General features: G+C 42.9%; 1 pseudogene; it reads right to left on the reverse strand.

Moving 5' to 3' along the window:
- Window positions 1-5,270: 5,270 nt before the first annotated feature.
- On the reverse strand, window positions 5,271-22,092 carry LOC107000044 (small ribosomal subunit protein uS2B pseudogene; annotated as a pseudogene).
- Between the last annotated feature and the right edge of the window lie 5,363 nt (window positions 22,093-27,455).

Below are 27,455 nucleotides of genomic sequence, written 5' to 3' on the forward strand. Positions count from 1 at the left end.
TTTCTTTAATGCTGATGCAGATTCTGCTTACAGCCCAGAGAAATCTTCTGGAATATGGGTTTTATGAATTTGGAGGAAACTTTTTAGCTAACAAAAGGTCATGTTTTGGTTCTTGGTTCCTGGGAGGTCCAGGAGAAGAAATATATTTGAATCTCACCGGGCATCGTGGCTCACGCCTGTAATCCCAGCACTTTGGGAGGCCAAGGCGGGCAGATCACTTGAGGTCAGGAGTTTGAGACCAGCCTGGCCAACATGGTGAAACCCTGTCTCTACTAAAAATACAAAAATTAGCTGAATGTGGTGGCACACACCTGTAGTCCCAGCTACTCCAGAGGCTGAGGCAGGAGAATAGTTGAAACCTGGGAGGTGGAGGTTGCAGTGAGCCAAGATTGCACCACTGCACTCCAACCTTGGCAATCCAGCCTGGGCAACAGAGTGAGACTCAAGAGAAGAAAAGAAAAGAAAAGAAGAGAGAGAGAGAAAGAAGAAGGAAGGAAGGGAAGGAAGGAAGGAAGGAAGGAAGGAAGGAAGGAAGGAAGGAAGGAAGGAAGGAAGGAGGGAAAGAAAGGAAAGGAAAGGAAAGGGAGGGAAGAAAGAAGGAAGGAAGAAAGGAAGGAAGGAAGAAGGAAGGAAGGGAAGGAGGGAGGGAGGGAGGATTGGAGGGAAGGAGGAAGGAAACAGAGAGAGGGAAGGAGGGAGGAAGGAAGGAAGGAAAGAAGGAAGGAAGGAAGGAAGGAAAGGAATTTGAATCTCCAACCTCACAGCAGAGTCAATAACAGCATGAATTAGGTGAGCAGTAGGAAGAATGCATCAACCAACTGAAGATGAGACCATCTTCCAGATGAGGCTGGCATCCAAGAGTAACTGGAAGTCTAATTGGTTTTCCCTCCACTCTTCTGTAGAAGAAATGTATCTCTATAATCTGCCTGGCCTTTGTGAAATAGGTTATGCAAGACATGGAGAGGTAGTACAGCCTTTTGTAGCAATGCTGGTTCTGTTCATTGCGGTTGATGAACAACATTATTAGGAATGCTAATTTGGCTTCCAGTGTGCCTCATGTTGCACAGTCATGATCGTTTTTGACCCTCGACGACCTTGAGAGGTGGGAAGAGTCTAAATTTTTATTCCCATTTCCATAGATGGGGAAACAAGATACTCAAAGAGGTGATAGGACAGTCCTGAGATTTTACTGGTGCAGAACTAAGACTAGAGTTCGGGCCTTCTCCGTGTCTAGGGCTGCTCCTATTATCAGCCTATCAAACGCACTTAGCTAGTGATAGGAGGGGATGTGCCTTCCCAGTCAGACAGGGCTTGAGCCATCAGACAATGGGCGTAGAGCAGGATCTGAGGCTCACTGATTTTCAATTCACTGGACTAAGCCTGCCCAAGTAACACACACTCAGGCCTGAGCTCAGGAGTCAGAGTTCCAGCCAGGAACGCATTCTCTCCTGGTCCTATTTTCTTGCCTCTAAAATAAGAATCCTGACCTACTTCACTGGCCTGTCCTCAGGGAAGAGATAAACATTTTTAAATTAAACTAGAAATGGGTTCGTAAGTGTCCTAATACAACATAATTAATACTTTGCCTTTAATGATTTTTTTTTCATCTCGAGAATCAAAATGAAATCCATTCATGTTCTTTCAACGAACATAAATATTTTGTAGAGAGTAAAAGATACAAATGGGTTAGTCATTTGTTCCGGGGAACACATGCCAGTCATCTGCCAACTTGCTCTCAGCCTCATCCTGTTCCTCCCATAGCAGACATTTCCCATGCTCCCTTGCATACTGCCTTCCTGCCAGGTAAGGCCAATGGGAGGCACTAGGGGATTTGACGGGGAGAGAAAGGAAAAGCCAGGGTATCTATGGTCTTCTCTCTCTCTCTGCTTCAGGCAGCACTCCCAACAATGGCTGTGTCTCTGCTGTGGTTCCTCCTCCTGCCAGGTGGCCTTGGCTCCTGGGCTCCGCTCACACCCTCTCTGTCTTCTGTCTCTCTCGCCGAAAGGGTGGGAGCTGCTTCCCGCTGTTACTGATCTCTGGGTTGGCTTACCATGGCCTGTAGGCTGTTCAGTTCTTCTTATGCCTTTGTCTCCAGTTCTTTGTGTTCGATTCTGTCTGTTAAATGCCATAGTGTGGGCTCTTTTCCTCACTGGGCCCTGATGGATTGGGTACCGCACAGAGAAAATGTGTTGGGGGAATGCCTTCTCCTGGAAGGAAAGAGATCTGGGCCTGAGTTTGGCCACTTTCTCCAACCAGTTGGTGACCTCAGGCAAGTCACAACCTCTTTGGGCTTCGGTTTCCTTTTCTGCAAAATGAAAGAGCTGGACTAGATGATTCCTGCCATCCATTTCGTAGTTATCAAGTAGGTAGATGATTCCCTGACGGTGTCAGAACCCTTCCAACTTGTACTCCTGTTTCCAGTAAAAAGACGTAGCTTTTTGGTAATTTTTTTTTTTTCCTTTGAGAAGGAATCTCGCTCTGTTGCCCAGGCTGGAGTACAGTGGCACGATCTGGGCTCACTGCAACCTCCGCCTCCCACGTTCAAGTGATTCTCCTGCCTCAGGCTCCTGAGTAGCTGGGATTACAGGCGTGCACCACCACACCTGGCTAATTTCTGCGTTTTTAGTAGAGACAGGGTTTTACCATGTTGGCCAGGCTGGTCTCGAACTCCTGACCTCAGGTTATCCACCTGCCTCAGCCTTCCAAAGTGCTGGGATTACAGGTGTGAGCCACCACGCCTGGCCTATTTTTGGTATTTTTAAAGTAAATTTTAAAAGTTGTAGGGCTTTATCAGCTCCAATTCATCAATCAGTTGAAGGGTTATTTTAGAAATATAAGAAAATTATAATGAGCAGAATGGTTCCCTCAAAACTCTACCAGACATCATTGTCTTAAATTCTAGAAGTTCCCAGGCAAGCATTTGAAGAACGAAAGTAATCCAGAGGACCTAGAATTCACTGAAAAATGCTGTTTTTATCACCTTTCCCCTCCCTGTAGAATATCTAATAATTTTAAAGCAACATACTTTTGTATAATTTTTTTTTATACTTTAAGTTCTAGGGTACATGTGCACAATGTGCAGGTTTGTCACATAGGTACACATGTGCCATGTTGGGGTACTGCATCCATCAACTCATCATTTACATAGGTATTTCTCCTAATGCTATCCCTCCCCCAGCCCCCCACCCCCTGACAGGCCCCAGTGTGTGATGTTCCCCTCCCTGTGTCCAAGTGTTCTCATTGTTCAGTTCCCACCTATGAGTGAGAATATGCAGCGTTTGGTTTTCTGTCCTTGCGATAGTTTGCTGAGAATGGTGGTTTCCAGCTGCATCCATGTCCCTGCAAAGGACATGAACTTATCCTTTTTAATGGCTGCACAGCATTCCATGGTGTATATGTGCCACATTTTCTTAATCCAATCTACCATTGATGAACATTTGGGTTGGTTCCAAGACTTTGCTATTGTGAATAGTGCCACAGTAAACGTACGTGTGCATGTGTCTTTATAGTAGCATGATTTATAATCCTTTGGGTATATAGCCAGTAATGGGATCACTGGGTCAAATGGTATTTCTAGTTCTAGATCCCTGAGGAATAGCCACACTGTCTTCCACAATGGTTGAACTAATTTACACTCCCACCAACAGTGAAAAGTGTTCCTGTTTCTCCACATCCTCTCCAGCACCTGTTGTTTCCTGACTTTTTAATGATCACCATTCTAACTGGTGTGAGATGGTATCTCATTGTGGTTTTGATTTGCATTTCTCTGATGACCAGTGATGATGAGCATTTTTTCATGTGTCTGTTGGCTGCATACATGTCTTCTTTTGAGAAGTGTCTGTTCATATCCTTTGCCCACTTTTTGATGGGGTTGTTTCATTTTTTTTCTTGTAAATTTGTTTAAGTTCTTTGTAGATTCTGGATATTAGCCCTTTGTCAGATGGATAGATTGCAAAATTTTTCTCCCATTCTGTAGGCTGCCTGTTCACTCTGATAGTAGTTTCTTTTGGTGTGCAGAAGCTCTTAGTTTAATTAGATCCCATTTGTCTATTTTGGCTTTTGTTGCCATTGCTTTTGGTGTTTTAGTCATGAAGTGCTTGCCCATGCCTATGTCCTGAATGGTATTGCCTAGGTTTTCTTCTAGGGTTTTTTATGGTTTTAGGTCTAACATTTAAGTCTTTAATCCATCTTGAATTAATGTTTGTATAAGGTGTAAGGAAATGATCCAGTTTCAGCTTTCTACATATGGCTAGCCAGTTTTCCCAGCACCATTTATTAAATAGGGAATCTAAAGGAACATACTTTTTTATGGATTTATTTTCTAAGTGTACAATTTGATGATTTATTAGTGCAGTCACAAAATTGTTCAAACATCACTACTAATTCCAGAATATTTTCATTACTCTAAAAAGAAACCTCACACCTATTAGCAGTCATTCCCCATTCCTTCCTCCCACACAATCCCTAACAAATACTATTCGATTTTCTATCCCTATAGATTTGCCAATTTCGTACATTTTATAAAAATGAAATCACATGATATGTGGCATTTGTGAATGATTTCTTTCACTTAGCATAATGTTTTCAAGGTTGTTACCTATTGTAGCCTATATCTGTACTTCATCCCTTTTCATTGCCAAATAATATTCCATTGTATAGACATATTCCATGCTGCTCATCCATTTATCAGTTGATGGCTATTGGGTTGTTCTCTGAATCCTTGTCAACATTTGTTATTTATCTGTCTTTTATTTATTATAGTCATCCTAATGGGTGTAAAGTTGTACTCTCTGCTGTTTTGATTTGCATTTTCCTAATGACTAATATTGAGAATCCTTTCATGTAATTCTTGGCCATTTGTATGTCTTCTTTGGATAAATATCTGGTCAAATCCTTTGCCCATTTTTAATTGGTCTTTTTATTGTCAAGTTGCAATATATATAGTTCTTTATATATTCTAGATATGTCTCTTATCAGATATATACTTTGCAAATATTTTCTCTTATCCTATAGGTTGTCTTTGTCATATCTTAGAAACCATTGCCTAATCTAAGGTCATGAAGACTTACCCCTATGTTTTCTTCTAAGATTGTATTGTCTTAGCTCTCATATTTAGATCTTTGATATATTTGGGGGTTAATTTTTGTATATAGTGTGAGGCAGGGGTCCAACGGCCTTCTTTCACATGTGTCTTATATTTAGGTCTTATATTTGTGTCTTATATTTAGATCTTCTTTGGCATGTGTCTTTTTTTCTTAAGAAATTGATGTTTATTTTCCATCAACTTTGTGTCCATGTTGCTTAAGAGCCAGTACAAGAACAGCTTTAGACCAGTCAGTGGTTGCTCCTAACTATTCAGTGGCCTGAGCAGTGGGAGCTGCAGATCAGTCTTCTGTAGTGGGCCAAGCACTCCAGTCTTCAGTAGGGAACTGCTGAATAGGCACAGAGGGCATCTGCACACCTTCAGATGAGTCTGCAACCTCAGGCTGAGTAGCAGTGAACTCAGGAGTTGGAGCAGTCCATTCACCCTGAAATTCTTCCTTGCTCACAGCCTTTTCAGCAGTAGTCTGCTCTTCTTTTTTAATTTCTTCAGGATTTCTGTACAAGGAGAGATCAGGCATGACCTCCCATGGGTGTTTGCAGGAAATGGTGCCATGCATGCACAAAACTTCTCAGGCCAACATCCACCACATCAAACCCACTGTGTGAGCTCCCTTACTGTTGCATGGAATGGCAATGTCCACATAGCACAGAGGGGAATCTGTGTGACACAGAGCAATGATGGGAAGGTTAACATAAGCTTCCTCTGCGAGAGGCTGGTGGTCAGCTCTGGGGTCAGTAACCACAAGAAACCATGGCTCCCAGAAGGCTGCCTGGATCTGGTTAGTGAAGGCTCCAGGAGTGAAGTGGCCAGCAATTAGAGTGGCTCCAGTGGCAGCAACAAACTGCAGCAGGGCCCCCTGGCCAGTATACCTGGAGGACATGACACTGACATCAGCAGGGTTTTCAGTGGCAACAATGGCATGAACTGCCAACAGAAGCTTCTCCCAGGTCCTCTTCAGATTTATGATGTAGATGCCATCACTTTTCCTTTTATAGATGTGCTGTTCCATTTGAAAGTCAAGATTAGTGCCACCTAAGTTGGTTCCTCCTCCAAGGAACTTAAGGGCATCCTCCTCCTTCATCTGCAGGACATCAAGGGCTTCAGACACTGTGAAGTTTCCCTTTAAGTTATGATGGGAATCCAGAACAATGCCAAATGGACTCCCCTGTGGGTAGCGTGGAAAGGCTGCATGTGTCTTCCATGCATGTGTCTTCTATGTGTCTTATATTTAGCTCTAATATTTGTGTCTTATATTTAGGTCTTCTTTTGCAAATGTCTTATATTTAGCTCTTAGTTTTAGGTCTTTGATACATTTGGGGGTAATTTTTGTACATAGTGTGAGGTAGGGGTCCAACGGCCTTCTTTTGCATGTGTCTATCCAGTTGTTCCAATACTATTTGTTGAAATCACTATTATTTCTCCATTGAACTTTGTTGGAATCCTTGTCAAAATTCAATTGACCATAAGCATAATGGCTTATTTCTAAACTCTTAATTCTATTCCATTGAATAGACTAGAAAACAGTTACCATGCTATTTTGATTACTATAGCTTTGTAGAAAATGTTGCAGATAACCCACGTGGTCAAATTGTCCATCTGCTAATGTGGTACCGAACCCCAGTTCACTGTGAACCTTATGAATTAACTCCAGTAATTGTCTGGAGCAGGTGGTCACATTTTTATTTTCAGGAGGAGAGCATTCCCTAGGATGAGAAGCTTAGACCAAAACCTTCCCAGAAGAAAAAAAAAAAATCAACACCGAAACACCTTCACACAAGTTCCCAGGAACCCACTAATAGTGAGGACAGGAAACAGCCTGAAGGAAATGACAGAAGCTCATCCACACTGAAGTCCCCAGGCCCCAATACCTAGGTCTTAAAGCACTGGACTCCAGTGTCTTCTCCTCCAGGGCCACTGACTGTGAGGAAATGAAGCAGGGACATTTCTAGAGTTCATTTGAGAATGAAGGCTCAAAAGTAAACATTTGCAGAACCATCCATAAAGCTCCCATAACTTCAAAAGGCTGCAGGGAAACAACATTGCTTTGAATGTAATGTAAATGAAATAGAAACATATGATTTAGATTTCCACAAAAACAAACCCAGCTCCACAGGGAGAAGAGAAACAGCACCTGAGGACCAGATGCCTTTGGGTAGGGCTTTGTGTTTGTAGATCCACAAGGCTGCAGGAAAAACTGAGACTCTCAGACCGTCAGCACCCTCCTATCTCCCTACAGAGCCAGACTTGTGGGGCTGGCTTATGGAGCTTGACTGAGTTTTCTAGAAGCTAGAAACTCTACTTGCAACTAGAGACACTTATGGTTCCCTTATAGAGAATGGGTAGGAGAAGAAAAGGGAAGGGAATGGAGAAAGAGATTGAGATGTCTCCTCAAAGGCAAGGTTTGTAAACCACAGAATATCTTTAACTCTGGATTTCACGTTCAATCAAAGTGCCTGTCTTAGTTGGTTTGGACTGCTGTATCAAATACGCTGTAGGCTGTGTGGCTTAAACAGCAAACTTACTTCTTAGAGTGCTGGAAGCTGGGAAGTCCAAGATTAAGGCTCTGGCAGATCCAGTGCCTAGTTAAGACCCCCTTCCTGGTTTGCACATGGCTGTGTTCTGGTTGTATCCTCACGTGGTAGGGGGAGAAAGAGAGACAGAGAGAGAGAGAAAGGGAAAGCTCTCTAGTAACTCTTCTTGTAAGTGTCTGGTGTCTCTAATCCAATTATGGGGTTTCTACCTTCATGATCTTATCTAAACCTAATTATCTTCCAAAGTCCCCACCTCCTAATTTCATCATATTAAAGGTTAAGGCTTCAACATATGAATTTCTAGGGAGCAAAAGCAGTCGAATCCCTTTTTTTTTTTTTTTTAGAAACAGAGTATTGCTCTGTCCCCCAGGCTGGAGTGCAGTGGCACTATCTTGGCTCACTGCAACCTTCACTTTCTGGGTTCAAGCAATTCTCCTGCCTCAGCCTCCCGAGTAGCTGGGATTACAGGCACGTATCACCACACCCAGCTAATTTTTTTTTTCTTTTTGAGATGGAGTTTTGCTCTTGTTGCCAAGGCTGGAGTGCAATAGTGCGATCTCAGCCCACTGCAACCTCCGCCTCCTGGGTTCAAGCGATTCTCCTGCCTTAGCCTCCCAAGTAGCTGGGATTACAGGCTTCCATCACCACACCTGGCTAATTTCGTATTTTTAGTAGAGACAGGGTTTTGCCGTGTTGGCCAGGCTGGTCTTGAACTCCTGACCTCAAGTGATCTACCCGCCTCGGCCTCCCAAAGTGCTGGGATTACAGGCGTGGGCCACCATGCCTGGCCAAAAGCAGTCAAATCTGGAGAAAATGAACACGTAAGAATCTATGCGGGAAGCATCTCCTGTTACAAATCAGGGACAATGGTGTTTGTGTGCCTGCCTCAGAGCCGAGCAGAACAAGTGCAGCAGGACAGGACGTGCGCACCAGGCTTGAGAAAAGAAAGAACCAAAGCCATAGCACAGTGCAGCATGGAGCCAGGCTTGAAAGACAGTCAAGCATTTGTCAGGTTCCCCAAGGCAAAAATTTGGGGGTAATATTCCAAGATAAAGAACCATAATCTCATGCTTTCCCCTGGAAACCACGTCTAGCCACATGGCAGCTAGAAATCTATACAGCCAAATTTCCACAAATGGCTTGATCCTACGCAGGAAGTATTGCCCAAAAGTACCAGGGTAGATTAAATGACTTTTCCATATTTCCCAAATTATCAGCTACATTTTTGTGCCTTCCCCGCTAGAGTCCTTTAAACCACAGGTCCCCAATCTTTTTGGCATCAGGGACCAGTTTCATGGAGGACAATTTTTCCACAGACCAGGGTGTGGGGATGGTTTTAGGATGATTCAAGTTCATTACATTTATCATGCACTTTATTTCTATTATTATTACATTGTAACATCTAATGAAATAATTATGCAACTCAACATAATGTAGAATCAGTAGGAACCCTGAGCTTGTTTTCCTGCAACTAGACGGTCCCATTTGGGGGTGATGGGAGACAGTGACAGATCATCAGGCATTAGATTCTCATAAGGAGCAAACAACCTAGATCCCTCACATGTGCAGTTCACAATAGGGTTCACGCTCCTGTGAGAATCTAATGTCACACTGATCTGACAGGAGGCGGAGCTCAGGCAGTAATGCAACTAATGGGGAGCAGCTGTAAATACAAATGAAGCTACGCTCACCCACCCACTGCTCACCTCCTGCTGTGGCCCAGTTCCTAACAGGCCACAGACCAGTACCGGTCCATGGCCCAGGAGTTGGGGACCCCTGCTTTAAACTCTGACTTTTCCCTAATCTTCAAAAACAGGTGTGCATTGTTTTAGAAAAAGCACCATCATGCTTGAGTTTTTGTCACACTGGCTGAGCCACATCTCTTAGATCTTAAACATTACAATGTGTTCCAGCCTGGATTTACAACTGTCAGCAGCTACATGTCTGTGCCATGGGGCATCTTCTAGAGCCAAGGAAGATGATAGCCTGGAACTCCACAGGCTGGAATGACAAGCAATTAACACCTCCCAGGAGCAGCCCTCAACTGATGACTCTTGGGAATTGGTGTATAAATACCCCAGCTCTCTCACCCTCCAGTGGGACAATTCTGAGGCATGTGTTTTACATTCTTCTTAGAGGTTCCCTATGGTATTAAGCTCCAGTTGTCCACTGTGGCAGCTGACTTAATAACAGACTTCCCTTCCTTGAATCACTTCCCCACTCTCCCACTGGGGCTTCTCGGGAAACCCACACTAAAACAAGACATCAAGATGCTTCACTAAATTTCCATTCTTTAATAGCCCACTTCACTTCCTAATTTTAAGCAAGAAACTTTAAAAAGCAATTTCAGGGAATTTAAAGTAAATAGAAAAGTTCTATGCAGATGGAAAAAATATAAAAAATACATCCTAACAGCAAACTCTTACATCCCAAACAAAGGAAAAGGGACTGAGCTAAGTATGCCAGTGATCAGTAACCCTATCATCATATTCTCTCCTCTTCTCTCGCTCCCTCTGTCTCTTGTTCACTGCCATCCTCCTCCCCCTCACATATTTATGGAGTAAGGAAGCCTCTTGAATAACCTGAAAAGTAAAAAGAAATGTCCACTCAACACAATGTTTGTGAGTTTGTGGGTGGTCTGAGAGCTGGGCTTAAAGTCATGGCTTGGATCATTACTTGCATTTTTAATATCAACTGCATTTGCATAATTTTTTTCATCAAGGTTTTTCCATTGATCTAAACTTACTCCAATCCATCAACTCTCTTGAAAAATAGCCAGCAATGATCTTTCTCCCATTTTGATTATTTCTTTCTTTGGTATAAGGGGTATGTGTGTGTGTGTGTGTGTATGTGTGTGTGTGTGTGTGCTTTTTTTAAAAATCACCAGCGATAGAAATTACTATTTTTGAAGATAAAGCCAGTGAGAGATATAAAGACGGAAGACACTAAATCAAAGTCAAGGGGAAAGGAAAGAAGAACTAGCCACAGGGTGTCCATTCCAAGTGGCTGCAGAAGTCAAGATGGACCAGCAGGGGTAATTTTTGTGGGTTATCCATCACTGAAGGCCTCAAGAAATACATCCTTCTCTTTGTCAATAGCTTCCCCACCCTAATATCTCCTTATAGATGAGAATAGTGGGTTGGGAGGTCATATTGATTCCCTCTTACCACATGGTGATTTATTTGCAAAACTGCTTGCAAAGCACTCAGCTGGGGGGGGGGACACACGTGCTTCCAGTGTCCAGTTATCAGCAAAACACTACGTACATTCACCTCCAGTCACCTCTGAACACTTTCAAGTCATAATCTCATTCAGCATCTCTGGCTTAGGAGATAAAGAGTATGTGGGCATTCATTCTGGGTAGATTTTTCTCTTTAATTTTTGACAAGAGTAGGCTTTAGATTCAGGCCTAATGGGGAAATGGCAGAATGTTCTTCCCTATTAATCTGCCTCATAATGAATAGCAAGTAAAATATGAGCCAGGCACTTTACGTCAGTTGTTCAATTCTCAACTCTTCAAGTTAGATAGATATATGTGTAGTTTTTTTTAAAAAAAAAAAAAAAGTAAGGTCTTGCTCTTTGGCCCAGGCTGGAGTACAGTGGTGCATTCATAACTCATTGCAGCCTTGACCTTCTGGGCTCAAGCAATCCTCCCACCTCAGCCTCCCAAGGAGCTAGGACCACAGGTGTGCATTGTCATACCTGCCTATGTTTTTTTAATTTTCATTTTTGTAGAGATGAGATTTCAGTTTGTTGTCCAGGCTGATTTCAAACTCCTGACCTCAAGCAGTCCTCCTGCCTTGACCTCCCAAAGCACTGGGATTACAAATGCAAGCTACTGCACCTGATGAAGTTAAATATTTTTATCCCCATTTTATGGAAAAGAAAAATGAGGTCCAGAAAGGATATGTAGGCTGCCCAAGGTCATTGCTGTATGCAACTGACATTAATTAAACCTTTGCTTTGTGCCAAGCCTGGTCCTAGGCAGTGAAAATGCTTATACAAATTAGCCAGGGTCCCTGCCCTCAAGGAGTAGTGTGATGAGTGTGGGGCACATAGACATGAAGTACCTGAAGTAGATAAAGGGAGGGATCAACACAGTGGCATATGAAGTAAAAAGAGTCATAGGATCAGGGAAGCTTCACTGTAGACCAGTGGTTCACAACCTTGGGTGCACCAGAATCACCTGAGGAGCTTAAAAATCCCTAGGTGGAAATACCATTTGAGCCAGCAGTCCCATTACTGGGTATATACCCAAAAGATTATAAATCATTTTACTATAAAGACACATACACACGTATGTTTACTGAAGCACTATTTACAATAGCAAAGACTTGGAACCAATCCAAATGCCCATGAATGATAGACTGGATAAAGAAAATGTGGCACATATACACCATGGAATACTATGCAGCCATAAAAAAGAATGAGTTCATGTCCTTTGCAGGGACATAAATGAAGCTGGAAACCATCATTCTCAGCAAACTAACACAGGAACAGAAAACTAAACACCACATGTTCTCACTCATAAGTGAGAGTTGAACAATGAGAACACATGGACACAGGGGAGGGGAACATCACACACTGAGGCCTGTCGGGGGGTTGGGGGCAAAGGGAAGGAGAGCATTAGGACAAATACCTAATGTATGCAGGGCTTAAAACCTAAATGATAGGTGTAGCAAACCACCATGGCACATGTATAAATATGTAACAAATCTGCATGTTCTGCAAACGTATCCCAGAAATTTAAGTAAAATAATTTTTTTTTTTTTTTTTTTTTTGAGACAGAGTCTTGCTCTGTCGCCCGCGCTGGAGTGCAGTGGCCGGATCTCAGCTCACTGCAAGCTCCGCCTCCCGGGTTCCCACCATTCTCCTGCCTCAGCCTCCCGAGTAGCCGGGACTACAGGCACCCGCCACCTCGCCCGGCTAGTTTTTTGTATTTTTTAGTAGAGACGGGGTTTCACCATGTTAGCCAGGATGGTCTCGATCTCCTGACCTCGTGATCCGCCCATCTCGGCCTCCCAAAGTGCTGGGATTACAGGCTTGAGCCACCGCGCCCGGCCTAAAAAAAAATTTTAAAAAAAATCTCTGAGATCTGGTTTCATATCCAGAGATGGGAATTGGTCTGAGATGTGACACGGGGATCGGAATTTTTTTAAGTTCTCCCAGGTGAGTTTAATGTGAAACCAAAGGCGAGAACCACTGATCTATGGTGAAGGTGCCCTGACCCAACTCTTGCCTGAGATGGTATTCTTGGGCTGGGATTTAAAGGCTAGAATTGGATTTGTAGGCAGATAAAGGCATCGGGGCAATTCACACAGGAGTAAGAGCATTATGAAGCCCAGTGAGGGAAGGTAGAGGATATGATGTGTTTGGGGAACCAGCGGAGCTGAGAGAATGCAGAGATGAGGTTGGGGGATGAATGGAAACCTGATTGACCAGGTGGTGTGTTGAAGATTTATAGAGTCCTTGAAGGATTTTCACCAATGGCATGATCTGGTTCATGTTTACAAAGATTTTTCTGGCAACAGTGCAGGAATGGATTATAGGTGAGAAAGCAGATTGTGCAGAGGCTACTGCAGTAGACCAGGCGAAAAATTATGTGACCTAGATCTATGGTGACCAGCCTCCCCAGTTTGCCCAGGAATGTTCTTATTTTAGCACTGAAAGTCCTATGTCCTGGGTAACTCCTCAGTCCCGGGCAAACCAAGACAGTTGGTCACCCACCTAGACCACACCAGTAGCAACATGGAGAATGGACAGATTTTAGAGATGCAGAGAGCAGAGCTGACTTTAGGGGTTAGGGAGTGGAGGCAGAACATCAAAGCTGACTACCTGGTTTCTGGCTTGAGCAACTGGCAGAGGGGTGCTGTCACCATGACTGGAATCGGGGAGAGGGTTTAGTGGCACAGGCGGATATTACAGTCTTTGTTTTGAACCTACTCACTTCGGTGTGTCTTAAACAAAATCCAAAATTTGGATCATGGTACCCAAATATCCAACAATCCATTGGTCCATTTATTGAGCACCTAGGTGTCAATACTAAAAAGGTGTCAGGTACTAAAAAAATAAGACAGAAAAGGTGCTTGCCCTGTGGAGCTCTCAGTCCAGTGAGGGAGCGGGATTAAATCAATGACTTTAAGGCCAGGCGCGGTGGCTCATGCCTTTAATCCCAGCAGTTTGGGAGGCTGAGGCAGATGGATCACCTGAGGTCAGGAGTTTGAGACCAGCCTGGCCAACATGGTGAAACCCCGTCTTTACTAAAAGTACAAAAATTAGCCAGATGTGGTGGTGTGTGCCTGTAATCTCAGCTACTTGGGAGGCTGAGGCAGGAGAATTGCTTGAACCCAGGAGACGAAGATTGCAGTGAGCCGAGATTGCGCCACTGCACTCCAGCCTGGCCAACAGGGCAAGACTCCATCTCAAAAAATCAATCAATCAATCAATGAATTTACAAGAAGCTTTTTAAATCTCTCAATGCATGCACAGTCATATCCTGCATAACGACACTTGGATCAACAACAGACCTCATATACAACAGTGATCCCATAGGAGTATGATACTGTATTTTTACTGTACCTTTTCTATGTTTAGATACACAAATGTCATTGTGTTACAGCTGCCTCCAGTATTCAGCATGATCACATGCTGTACAGGTTTGCAGTCTAGGAACAACAGGCTACAGCATCTAGCCCAGGTGTGCACTGGGCTACACCATCTAGGTTTATGTGAGTACACTCTATGATGTTCACACAATGATAAAATCACCTAACGATGCATTTCTTGGAACAGATGCCCATTGTTAAGCAGTGCAGGATGGTACTTCTCTGCTTTCACCATTTGCCCTCCTGTAATGTTACTGTTTTTGAGATGACCGAACATCTGCTTCCCCTGGAAAAGTAACAATTTCCACCTGTGGTCCCAAAGTAATTATTAATAACAACACTTTGCAATCTTGGAAGTGCCCCAGTTTCTATGGTGAAGTAGATAATGACCTAACTGCTCTCTATACCACCTCAATCACACTACTGATGTTCTGCGTTCATTTTCTTACTACAGCTATCTCTCTGCACAGACATCATCATTCAGCAGGTATCGACTAATTCCAAACCTGCAAGCAAGCATGAGGACATGAAGTAGACCTATTTCTCCACTCTATAAACCAGTCTCTCCCAAAGATCAGCAACTAATCAACTTGTCAGGGAGGCAGTGCTGTGTGGTGGGAAAATATTGATTGGTCCAGGAGTTCCAAGAGCTGTTTTTAATGGTGGCTTGGCCATTTACTAGATGCCATTTCATTTCCTGGCTCCCCAGTAAGTAGCCTTATCTTCAAATGGAAATAACTATATCTGCCTGGACTATTTTAGAGTGCTGTTTTGAGAAGCAAATGTATGTAAAAGTATTTCTAAACTGTGAACTGCTATATCAATGTAAGGTATTCTAAATATGAAACTAGAAGACACTTGATATTCTATATTGTAATTGACATAGTTAATCCACAATAGAATTCTTGCTGATGGAAACGTAGAATGTCTGAGTGCAAAGTACAAATATTTAGAAGGCATGTATAGTAATAATATCACATAATTAACAATATTCTTTAATAACATCGTTAAATATATAACAAAATAATATATTCTATAGAATATATTATAGTGCATCTAATAATTATATATTGTATCTAATATATATATTTTATCTAATATATCTAATATATTATATCTAATATATATTTTATCTAATATGTTATATCTAATATATGTATTTTATCTAATATATAATATGTTCTAATATATTATATCTAATATATATTATATAGTACATCTAATATATATTATATTATATCTAATATATTATATATTACATCTAATATATACTATATCTTATATATAAGATATATATTATATCTAATATATTATGTATTATATATCTATATATTATATAATATATATCTAATAATTATTAGATACAATGTAGTCTATAGAACACATTATATATAATAATATATAGCATATTTTGTATACGATAAGGTATTAGGTATTCAGAAACCAAATACATTATTCAAATTGCATACAGCATTTGAACTTTCTTGGCTGTCACTATAACTTCTGTCACGGAAAAGAATATAAGCTGTAGTACACGCAATCAACCTCACCTGCCTTTTCAAAATCAAACAGCCCCGGAGTTGATCTAATGTATCTGATTCAATTTTGCATCAACAGAGATCACATTTTATTTCAATTTTGTTAGCAACATGCAAAGATCACTGAGATCTTTTGTTAACAAAATGCCATCAAGTTTCATACAAACCTGACTAAAATGATGTTAAGTAGAAATGATATCCAGCAAGATAGGCTTGTTTTACCCATGATGTTAAACTAGTTCCTAAATGCAGGGTAGAGTGACACCAGTCTGTCTGTCTCAACCAGGAAATTTTACTGGCAAATGATATATCAGGGGGCTCTTAAATATTAGAATAAATACCCTCAGCACTGGAGAAAGGTCGTCCAAAATAATGATAAGGTAAACTGTGGTTAATTCAGTTCCTATTGTCTAACTTATTTCTCTCACAAGCCTGAGAGGCAGGTTTTATCATTTCCATTTAACAAGGAGAAATTGGCAGCTCAAAGACACTGTGCAACTTGCTCAAGATCAGACAGTGAGTAAATAGCCAAGACTCAAGTCCAAGTCTGTCTGATTCCAGACCCCATATACTTCTCAGCAAACCACACTGCCTCTCCACATTTTCTCTCTGAAGAGATTTTTAATTTGGCCATATTAACTGCATAAAGCCTTTGGAAGTATTTTCAATGAATGTCCTTGAAAAGAGTTTCTGGGCACCTGGTATTTAGAGAGGACTTGGGAGGAGAATGGGTACCAAACCAACGTTCAACCCTTGAGCCACTGAATTAATAAGTGGGCTGCTAAACGCACCTACATCAACTTGGGACTAGATTTGTTTAAGCTCACACACTTGGACTTCCTTTAAAAAACAAAATACCACTTCTTGTTCTGAAAACAATGCTAATCAATTTGTAATGAGATTACAACGTTTCAGTAACAAGGGAAATAAATGTCCTGCCACACACTGAATCAAAGATCCATTGCATCATGGCTTAATAAGCCACTGGGGGAAAAGTACATGGTTTCCATGATAATGAGTAGCACACTCATCCACACCAGAACTGTCCTGCACCAACTGCAACCCAGTTATATTTCCCATACATTGGCCTATCCTGACCTACAGGGAGTTGGAAACATCTACTAAATCAAGCTTGTCCAACCTGCAGCCCACAGGCCACGCCGTAGCTTTGAAGGTGGCCCAACACAAATTCACAAACTTTCCTAAACATAATGAAATCTTTTTGTGAGGTTTTTGTTTTTTGGGGTTTTTTTGTTTGTTTGTTTGTTTGTTTTAGCTCATTAGCTATCGTTAGTGTTAGTGTATTTTATGTGTGGCCCAAGATAATTATTCTTCTTCCAGTGTGGCCCAGGGAAGCCAAAAGACTGGACACTTTTGAATTGTACCAGTGATTACTAAGAATGAGCAGGACCCGTGCTCCGGAACCTAGGACACGTCTCCATTGCTCAAGCGGAGTGACAATTTGGGTCTATAAATGTTCCATTGATCCTGGCATTACTTTCCAGCTTTGTGCTTTTAAATTGTTCATTTGTCAAGTACCTTGGCAGTGAAATGCAGTGGACACAGTTGTATAAATCCTTTGAAGAAAACAAATTGATACACGCAATCTCCTCCCCTGGCACATAGAAGCCCATCTGTTCCAGCCGAATCTGCCAAGTCAGCAGAGTGAGTCTCGAGCCAGCCTGCATCAACTGCCACACTTGCAGGTGTCCAGCAAGATGTTGTCCACCTGCTGTCTCCAGGCTTCTCTTGCAAAAGTAGGTTATAGTTTGGTGTTCATTCTGAGGTCCTGTCCATTCTGGCAGATAAAATAAGTAGAATTTATTCCTCAAGAGCCAATGGCCTTTCGTGATAGGATAGATCAAGCACGTCCAACCCATGGCCCTACGCCACATGGGGACCAGGACAGCTTTCAAGGCAGCCCAACACAAACTCATTAACTTTCTTAAAACATTACGAGATTGTTTGCAATTTTTTTTTTTTTCTAGCCCATCAGCTATCATTCATGTTAGTAAATTTTATGTGTGGCCCAAGACAATTCTTCTCTCAATGTGGCCCCGGGAAGCCAAAAGATTTGACAGCCGTGGTGGATACTCATCTGTTGGAGCTATTTTGGGGTGGCCTTTGCTGAAAGCCAACTGGGGCCTCCAAGATGATTCCTCAGGATGTCTGTCTGCCCAGTAGAGGAAGGAGATGGCACTTTGGTTTCAGGTTCATTTTGGTTAAATGCATCATTAACAGATAAGCAAGAACATTTGGGGCAAAAGATAGTATACTTTAGAATGACTCTAGGAAAAATTCTCCAGTTACAAGGGAATAAAGCATTGGACTGCACTGTTCAGTCCAGTGAAAGAGAAAACTCCTTTTCATAGAATTTAAAGCAGAAGGGTAGCTGGAGTTCTGTCAGTCCTCTCTGAGCCAGGGCATACACTGGAAAGCCTTTCATAGTCAACTCCCAGGGATCTGTGATTGTCCAGCTTTACTAAGTGGGGTCTACAGTCCATCTCTAGGAAATGTAGCCATGGTCACACCTAAGATTTGGGGTTAGCATGACTACATTTCCTAATGACATTACTACATTTCTACCTTACTAAAATGTCCCAAAGGGCTATTACATATCTATTATGTTTTATTATTACAAGAAACCTAAGAGGAAGGTAGGGAATGATTATAGGTTAAATGCAATAAAATATCATGAGAGGTTTTATCTATGGTGCCTGGAAAAAGGGAAAAAGAAGAAGGGGAGAGTGTGTCTGCAGTTTCTTCCTTCCAGTGGGTTCTTGGTCTTGCTGATTTCAAGAATGAGGCTGTGGACCTCACAGTGAGTGTTACAGCTCTTAAAGATAGTGCGTCTGGAGTTGTTTGTTCCTCCTGGTGGATTTGTGGCCTTGCTGACTTCAGGAATGAAGCTGCAGACCCTCTCAGTGAGTGTTACACCTCTCAAAGATGGCGCGGATCCAAAGAGTGAGTAGCAGCAAGATTTATTGTGAAGAGCAAAAGAACAAAGCTTCCACAGTGTGGAAGGGGACCAGAATGGGTTGCCGCTGCTAGCTTTGGTGGCCAGCTTTTATTCCCTTATTTGGCCGGCCCATGTCCTGCTGATTGGTCCATTTTACAGAGTGCTGATTGGTCTATTTTACAGAGTGCTGATTGGTGCATTTACAATCCTCTAGCTAGACACAGAACGCTGATTGGTGCATTTACAATCCTCTAGCTAGACAGAAAAGTTCTCCAAGTCCTCATCCCACCTAGAAGCCCAGCTGGCTTCACCTCTCAGGAGCAGATAAAAAAGATGGAAGTCCTCAAAGACAGCAATCCCTCTGTGTGGCAAAGCTTCTAAAACAGGATGTAGCTCCAGAATATATTACTAGCAGCCAGCCTTAAACTGGACAAGCTGAAAGGGAACTGAGAGATCTCCAGTTTGTTCTCTAGTTTTCAAGACACAAGCTCATAGACAGGAAGTGATTAGACCAAAGTCACATGTCAGGAGAGAGGCAGAACTGAAGAAAAACACAGGTAGAATCCAAAATTCATATTCTGCTGCATTGCTTATGAAAGTTAAAAGACACGATATGTTAACATCAACTTGTCAGCCTATTTATAGCAGACCTCTGGTGATTTGAGTAGTTCACGCCAATCTAAGGGACGAGCCAATCTGTTTGGGATGGCTTTCTTACAGACTCACAATTAAGACTCTATCCTTGATGTACTCTTCATCCTATTGCACTAAAGTGAATACTACTTTATATAAGAACAGTAAGTCCATTACCAAAAAATAAAAACAAGAAAAAAACACATTATCACTCAGTCTCCTTCACTGGTCCTATAAATCAATGCTATTTTCTGAGTCCAAGATCCATGAAAAACCTTCACTAAGTATACACATCATAAATCATTAACTGATCATTTCCAAAAAGTTACTTTAACTCTGGCCAGGGGTAAATATTCCTGGGATTCACGTCCAATCACAAGCATGCAATGTTATTTCAGCACATTCAACGCTAGAATTTTGAAGGGTCATCTAAAAATAGACTCTCAATGACTGCGATGTGAAATCGTGCCCACAGAACAGCAGTTGAATGCTGTGGTTTAGAGCTGTAGAGAGACCCACTGAAGCCTTGATAATGTTGTCTCCCAGCACTCAGATAGGAAGCCGACACCAGGCAGCCTTGTTGGCAGTCTGGGGAAAGGCCATACACCAGACCTCACTGCCTGAGGAAGGCGGGGAGTATGAAGCCTTGAGAGCCCAGAGACAGACAAGGAAAACGGAAGGAGAAATGAAGGAAGCAAAAACAAGGGAGCTAAGAGGATTTCTCGGAGCACCATGAGGCCAGAGATCTTGTCAGGGCTCTGAGAAAAAACAGAGAGACTCCATAATCTCTGCCTCACAGTAGGCTCTTTTGTTGGGCTTGTAGGGCTTCTCTTGTATTCATATTACAGAGGGGGAGTTAGGATGATATGGGGAGAAAAGGGAAGTGAGAGAGAAAGAGAGGAGTGGAGAGGGGAGAAGAAAGGAAAAAAGCATTTCCTCTCTATAGAAAAAAACATTTTAGGCCAGGCGCAGTGACTCATGGGAGCACTTCGGGAGGTCGAGGTGGGCGGATTACCTGAGCTCAGGAGTTGGGGACCAGCCTGGGCAACACGGTGAGACCCTGTGTCTACTGAAAATACAAAAAATTAGCCGGACGTGGTGGCAGGCACCTGTAATCCTGGCTACTTGGGAGGCTGAGGCAGAAGAATTGCTTGAACCTGGGAGGTGGAGGTTGCAGTGAGCCGGGATCCTGCCGCACTCCAGCCTGGGCGACAGAGACTCAGCCTCCAAAACAAACAAACAAACAAAAAAGAAAGCATTTTATTTTCACAAGGAAATGCCCTAAGAAAAACTTATCTTCCCCAACCAAGAGGTTCCCCTGAAAACGTTTCCCAGGCTGCCCCAGCCCATGCAGTGCTGTGCTCTCTCTCCCTCTCTCTTTCTCTCTCTCTCTCTGTCAATCTCTCTACTTCATTGGCTAAACTTGGACCAGCCACCAGCACTGTGCCTCAGTTCATTTCTTTTTTTCCATCTGAAAATGCAGTTTATCCCCCGACTGGTGACGATGTTATAAAATGTCCTGAACATCTTGGAACAACATGTATTCATGAATAAAAGCTCGGTCTCTAGGCGTTTCGTTCCACCGACACTGCAGCCGCTAACGCCACCACCGTAGAGTATTTCCCATGTGCCAGCACTGTGAGGACCAATTTACACACATGGTCTCGTTGGAATTTACTATATTTACATGTACAAATGTGCAGCAGGCAGGGAGGGGAGGAAGATTTCCCCATTCTGCAGCAAAGGAAGCTTGAATTCCAAAAAGCGAAGTGACTCGCCCAACATCCCAAAGGTAATAAATGACTGGATTGGAACCCAAATCCACATGTGACACCAGGGTGCAGGTTATCTTAGTCTTAAATGAGATAAGATGTAGCTATCAGAACAGCAAATCTGTTAGCAGTGGGAGTTAGGGAAAAGATAAGGTATAGTTCAGAGAAAACGAGGCACTATCCAGGTCACCACGGAGCTCATCCACTTATCTAGAGAATCAGTTATTGACTAGAAAGGGGTGTAACTGATGGCTGTCTTGAGGTGCAGGCCGGGCTTCCTCCTGACCTCAGCCTAAGCCCTGAACCTCCTTAGGGCTCTTTAAATCTTAGCTCTAAAATGAGATGGTCTCTCGGGATCCTTTCAACTCCAAAAGATTCCCTTAGGATTCCCAGCAGTAACCTATTTTTGGGCATCCTGAAGCGTGTCACACGCCACCTGAAAAAGGAGGTTAGAGGAGTGAATGCAAAATGAGGTCAGCAGCACCTGTGGGACTGCCTGTAGACCTCGGGAAGGTAAGGTATCCCTACATTACCCCTAACACATGGATTGGGTCCTTTGGGTTGGTGTGCTACGTTTCCATTGATTATATTGTAACACTAGTTGCCATCTGTTCTGGACATTGTTGCTGTATAACAAGCAACCCCAAAACCAGCAGTTTAAGGCAATGAATTTATTTTGCTCATAATTTTGTGGGTCAGGAATTCGAAAAGGACTCAGCTGGGCTATCTGACTCTCATGCATGTGCATCAGCTGGGGTGGCTTGGGTTGAAGGGGAGCCTTTCACCATGGCTTCCTCCTCCACGTACCTGGAGCCTTGTGGTTTACACTTTTCCCAGCTTGGTAGTCTCAGGATATTCATACTTCTAACATGGCAAGTGGCTTCTAAAAGGTGAAGGTAAAACCTGCCAGTCCTCTTAAAGGCTAGGTCCAGAAGTAGAACAACGTTCATCGTACACACCCCATCGTGTAAAGCGATCACAGGGTGGCCCAGATTCAAAGGGAGGAGAAGCAGCCTCCACCTCTCAATGACAGGAGTGCTAACCTGCCATGGCGTCCTACCTTGGGATCTGACCAGAAAGGGCCCAGCCAACTGCTGAGTTTGGAGAAATTGGAATGATCCAGAAATGGGAAATTGAACTGATACATAGAACTATCCCCACTCAATGAGTACGGCAGGCGCTGGGGACAGACTCCACAGTTGCAGTTGGAGGACAAGGTATTTGTACCTGCCAGACATCCATGATCCATCCAGCTTTCTTCTGAAAACAGCACCTTGGGGAAACTTACTGCCTCAGCTCTCAGTCCATGGGTTGGGTAGAGGACTAATTTTACCCCTGGAATGTGTGACTTGGGCCTGACCAGTCATCATGACTGCCTGGCATATAGTAGGTGTTCATGATGAATGAATGAATGAATGAATGAGCGAGTGAGTGAATAAATGGAAAATATTTCATTTCCCAGACCACAAGGATTGTTTTAGGGATAGATACATAATTCAAGTCCTACAACTTGTGCTAGAAAGAGGTATTCTCTCTATGCTGAACTTGGAGTTGCGGGCGTGTATTCCTAGAGCCAGTGAGAGACATCATAAAGTGAATCCCTGCAGGAGACTGGAGCTGGCCCAGGGGAAAGAAAAGCCAAGAGACAGAAAGAGCAAGACAGAGTCCTGATGACATCGTTTGACATCCAGCTATGTCTAGTTGGTCTATCCCCTGGATTATTCACTTGAATGGCTGAAATTTATGCACTGACATCAAATGGTGGAGAAGATATGGAGCAACAGGAATGTTCATTCACTGCTTGTGGGAATGCAAAATGGTACAGCTACTTTGAAAGACAGTGTGGCAATTTCTTTTTTTTTTTTTTGAGACGGAGTCTCGCTCTGTCGCCCAGGCTGGAGTGCCGCCCAGGCTGGAGTGCGGTGGCCGGATCTCAGCTCACTGCAAGCTCCGCCTCCCGGGTTTACGCCATTCTCCTGCCTCAGCCTCCCAAGGAGCTGGGACTACAGACGCCTGCCACCTCCCCTGGCTAGTTTTTTGTATTTTTTAGTAGAGATGGGGTTTCACCGTGTTAGCCAGGATGGCAATTTCTTACAAAGCTAAACATAGGCTTACCATATGATCCAGAAATTGTGGTCCTTGATATTTACCCAAATGAGTTGAAAACTTGAATTCACACAAAAACCTACACGTGAATGTTTATAGGAGCAATATTCATATTCACCAAAACTTGGAACCAACCAAGATGTCCTTCAATAGATGAATGAACAAACACACATGTGGAACATCCAGACAATGGCCTATTATTTAGGTATAAATGGAAATGAGCTATCAAGGCACAAAAAGACATGGAGGAACCCTGAATGCGTATTGCTAAGTGTAAAGCCAGTCTGAAAAGGATACATACTATATGATTCCAACTTTACGACATGTTGGAAAATGCAAAACTATACAGACAATGAAATGATCAGTGGTGGCCATTGGGGTTGGGGGGAAGGAGGCATAGGTGGAGAACAGAGATTTTAGGACAGTGAAACTATCCTATATGATACTGTCATGGTGGAAAAGTGACTTTATGCATTTTTCAAAATCCATACAACTACACAACACAAAGAGCTAACCCTAATGTGTATATGGGCTTTAGTTAATAATAATGAACCAATATTGTTTCATCAATTGTAATCAATGTACCACATCAACAAAAGATGTTAAAAATAGGGAAAACTGTGTGCATGGGGAGGGGACAGTAAGAGGGGATTATGGAGGCACTCTGTGCCTCCCGTCAATTTTCCCATAAACCCAAAACTGCTTTAAAAGACAAAGTCTATTTTTAAAAGGAGCTAGACAGAGTCCTGATGATATCATTTGTTATGCAGCTGTGCCTAAAAATAGTCTAGCCCCTGGACTATTCAGCTGCAAGTCAATACATCCTCTTTTTAGCTTAGGCAAGTGTGGGTTCATTTTCTGTCACTTGTGATCAAAAATGTTCTGTTAGGTGTTAAAAGTAAATCCTGTCTGGCGGCCAGGAAACAATGTGTGAAAACTACAACAGGACCTGATTGGGCCCTGAGAACAGTCAGCAGGTGACATTAGGATTTTCCAACAAGCAGACAGCACTGGGATGGGACTCCCCCTGGCTTTGGGAGTCAGAGGAGTGGCTGGCAAGATGACAGCCAGAATCAGGTTGCCAGGTGAGAGTTTGGGGGCAAGAACCTGGGCTAGAGAAAGAGGAATGAAAAGAGCGAGGCAGGAGCTGAGATACTGAGCAGATTGTCTTGACAATCTGCTCACGAAACAGGTAAAACCAGAAAGAAGTAAGGCTTGGAGTGTCAGACTAGTGATGCCTAAAGCCAGGCACCTGGAAGAAGAAGGAGAATGACCTGCAAGGGGGCTTCTTTGCCCCGCATGAGAGCAAGAAGAGAGGAGGGCAATAGAGGAGCCCCGTGTTTTAGGCCACAGAGAGCATCCACTAAGGTCACTGCACCAGCCTACGAAGAAGTCTTTGAGGGAAAGCAGCACTGAGTGGAGAAAGGTGTGAATCCCTGCATCTCCAGGAGGGATGGAGGATACCCTCTGCCCAGTCAAACACTGACCCCAGATCTGAGCCCCAAGGAGAGTCTATTTTAAATACATTTCTTGAAAACCCACCAGTTCCTTCAAATCTAGTCACCAGCACTGTTATTTTTTTCTTATGTTACATGTGACAAAATGGTGTTATTCTTCCCCTCCTTATCTTTCCATGCATAACTCCCCAACTTTCTGAATAAATTTTGCCCATGAATTAACAATTCTGTCTCTTGGCTTTTCTTATCCCTGGGCCAGCTCCAGTCTCCTGCAGGGATTCACTTCACGATGTCTCTCATTGACTCTAGGAATACATGCCCACAATTCCAAGTTTAGCATAAACTAACAAGTGCTACAGAATTACCTGCAGGTAATATTTTCACAGGTGTTTGGGGATTTTTGTTTGTTTTTGTTTTGTTTTGTTTTGTTTTGAGAAAGGGTCTTGCTCTGTGGCCCAGACTGGAGTGCAGTGGCACAATCATGACCCAACTCACTGCAGCCTCAACCTTCTGGGCTCAGTCCTCCCACCTTGGCCTCCTGAGTAGCTGGGACTACAGGTGCATGCCACCACACCCAGCTCATTTTTATTTATTTATTTATTTATTTATTTATTTATTTATTTATTTTTGTAGAGGCAAGGGTCTCACAATGTTGCCCAGGCTGGTGGTGAACTTCTGGTCCCAATCAATCCTGCCTCTGCCTCCCAAAGCGCTGGGATTACAGGTGTGAACCACCAGTGTGGTTCCCGACTCAGTGTGTGTTTTGACGTCAGATGATGCTGACAAAGTACATTATTAATGCTGCTTGCAATGGGCTTACTGAGATCAGCAATCACTGTCTGTTTGTTCACTGATGAACTGAAAGCAGTGTCTGGGATAGGGTAGCCACTCAGTAAATATTCGTGAAATGCCGGATGAGCTATTTCTCTTTTCCTCGTTGGCTGAGATGAAGGGAGAGAAAGATAAGAGTGACAGTGGCTTGCATACATTCAAAGACCAGCATCTGCCTGGCAAGAAGATGCTGGAGAGGTAGTAATGGCCATATTTCATATTTTAGCAATTCCACTGTGGATTCAATATCTCCTCTTAGCTCCTGCCCTATCTCGTTTCTTCTTTTTCATAATCAAGCTTCCTGAAGAATATTCTGCACTTCTTAACTCCACTATTTGACTTTCCTTCTCTCCTTTACTTACTGTAATCCTCCTGACCACCACTCCACAGAGACAACCCTCACAAAGGTCACCAATGACGTCTTTCCACCAAGATCAAATGCACACCTTTTAATCTCTGAGTTTCTTGATCTTCCTACTTCCTCTTTCTTAAAGTTCTCTCTTCTGTCGGCTTTCTCTCTTCTGGCTTTCTTCCCACCTCTGTTAGTTTGACCCTTCTCAGTTCCTTCACTGGCTCCCTTTACTCTGTTTTTGTTTGTGGTTTTTTGTGGGGGTTTTGTTGTTGTTGTTGTTGTTGTTGTTGCTTTGTTTTCTTTTGTTTTTTAAGGTGGAGTTTTGCTTTGTTGCCCAGACTGGAATGCAATGGCGTGATCTTGGCTCACCACAACCTCCACCTCCCAGGTTCAAGGGATTCTCCTGCCTCAGCCTCAGGCATGTGCCACCACACACGGCTAATTTTGTATTTTTAGTAGAGACGGGATTTCTTCATGTTAGTCAGGCTGGTCTCGAACTCCCGACCTCAGGTGGTCTGCCAACCTCGGCCTCCTAAAGTGTTGGGATTACAGGTGTGAGCCACCGCGCCTGGTCTACTCTGATCTTTAAATGCTAATGACCCATGCCCAGGTGGTCTCCTTTGACCTCCTCCCTCTGCTGATTCTACAGTCGCCCTAACACTCCCTAACCAGCCGCATTCATGACTCCCAGGGTGACCAAGATGTTGAGTCTCCAACCCCTATCTCCAGCTTAGACCACTTTCCTCAGATTCAAATCTGCATGTGCCTCTGGCCACCAGCTATCTCCATTCCAATGCCTCACAGGCATCTCAAATTCGCTCTTTCCAAAACCAAACATATCCTGTCTCCTCCAAATCTATGATGTCATTTTCCACATAACTGCCCCAGCCATTAAGCTACAAGTCATCTGTAACTTCTCTCCCTCTCGTAAATCTCTCATTTAATTGGTTATCAGGTGCCACACTGTCTTCCACAATAGTTGAACTAATTTACATTCCCATCAACAGTGTAAAAGCATTCCTATTTCTCCACAGCCTTGCCAGCATCTGTTGTTCCTTGACTTTTTAACAAAAGAGAGACTATCTAACGCCATTCTGAGATGGTCTCTCATTGTGGTTTTGATTTACATTTCTCTAATGATCAGTGATGTTGAGCTTTTTTTCATATGTTTGTTGGCTGCATGTATGTCTTCTTTTAAGACATGTCTGTTCATGTCCTTTGCCCACATTTTAATGGGTTTTCTTGTACATTTGTTTAAGTTCCTTGTAGATTCTGGATATTATACCTTTTTCAGATGGATAGATTGCAAAATTTCTCTCCCATTCTGCAAGTTGTCTGTTCGCTCTGATGATAGTTTCTTTTGCTGTGCAAAAGCTCTTTAGTTTAATTAGATTCCATTTGTTAATTTTTGCTTGTGTTGCAATTGTTTTTGATGTTTTCATCATGAAATCTTTGCCTGTGCCTATGTCCTAAATGGTATTGCCTAGATTTTCTTCTAGGGTTTTCATAGTTGTGGGTTTTACATTTAAGTCTTTAATCTATCTTGAGTTAATTTTTGTGTAAGGTA

This window comes from Macaca mulatta, chromosome 9 (genome assembly GCF_049350105.2).
Source record: "Macaca mulatta isolate MMU2019108-1 chromosome 9, T2T-MMU8v2.0, whole genome shotgun sequence".
Lineage (NCBI taxonomy): Eukaryota > Metazoa > Chordata > Mammalia > Primates > Cercopithecidae > Macaca > Macaca mulatta.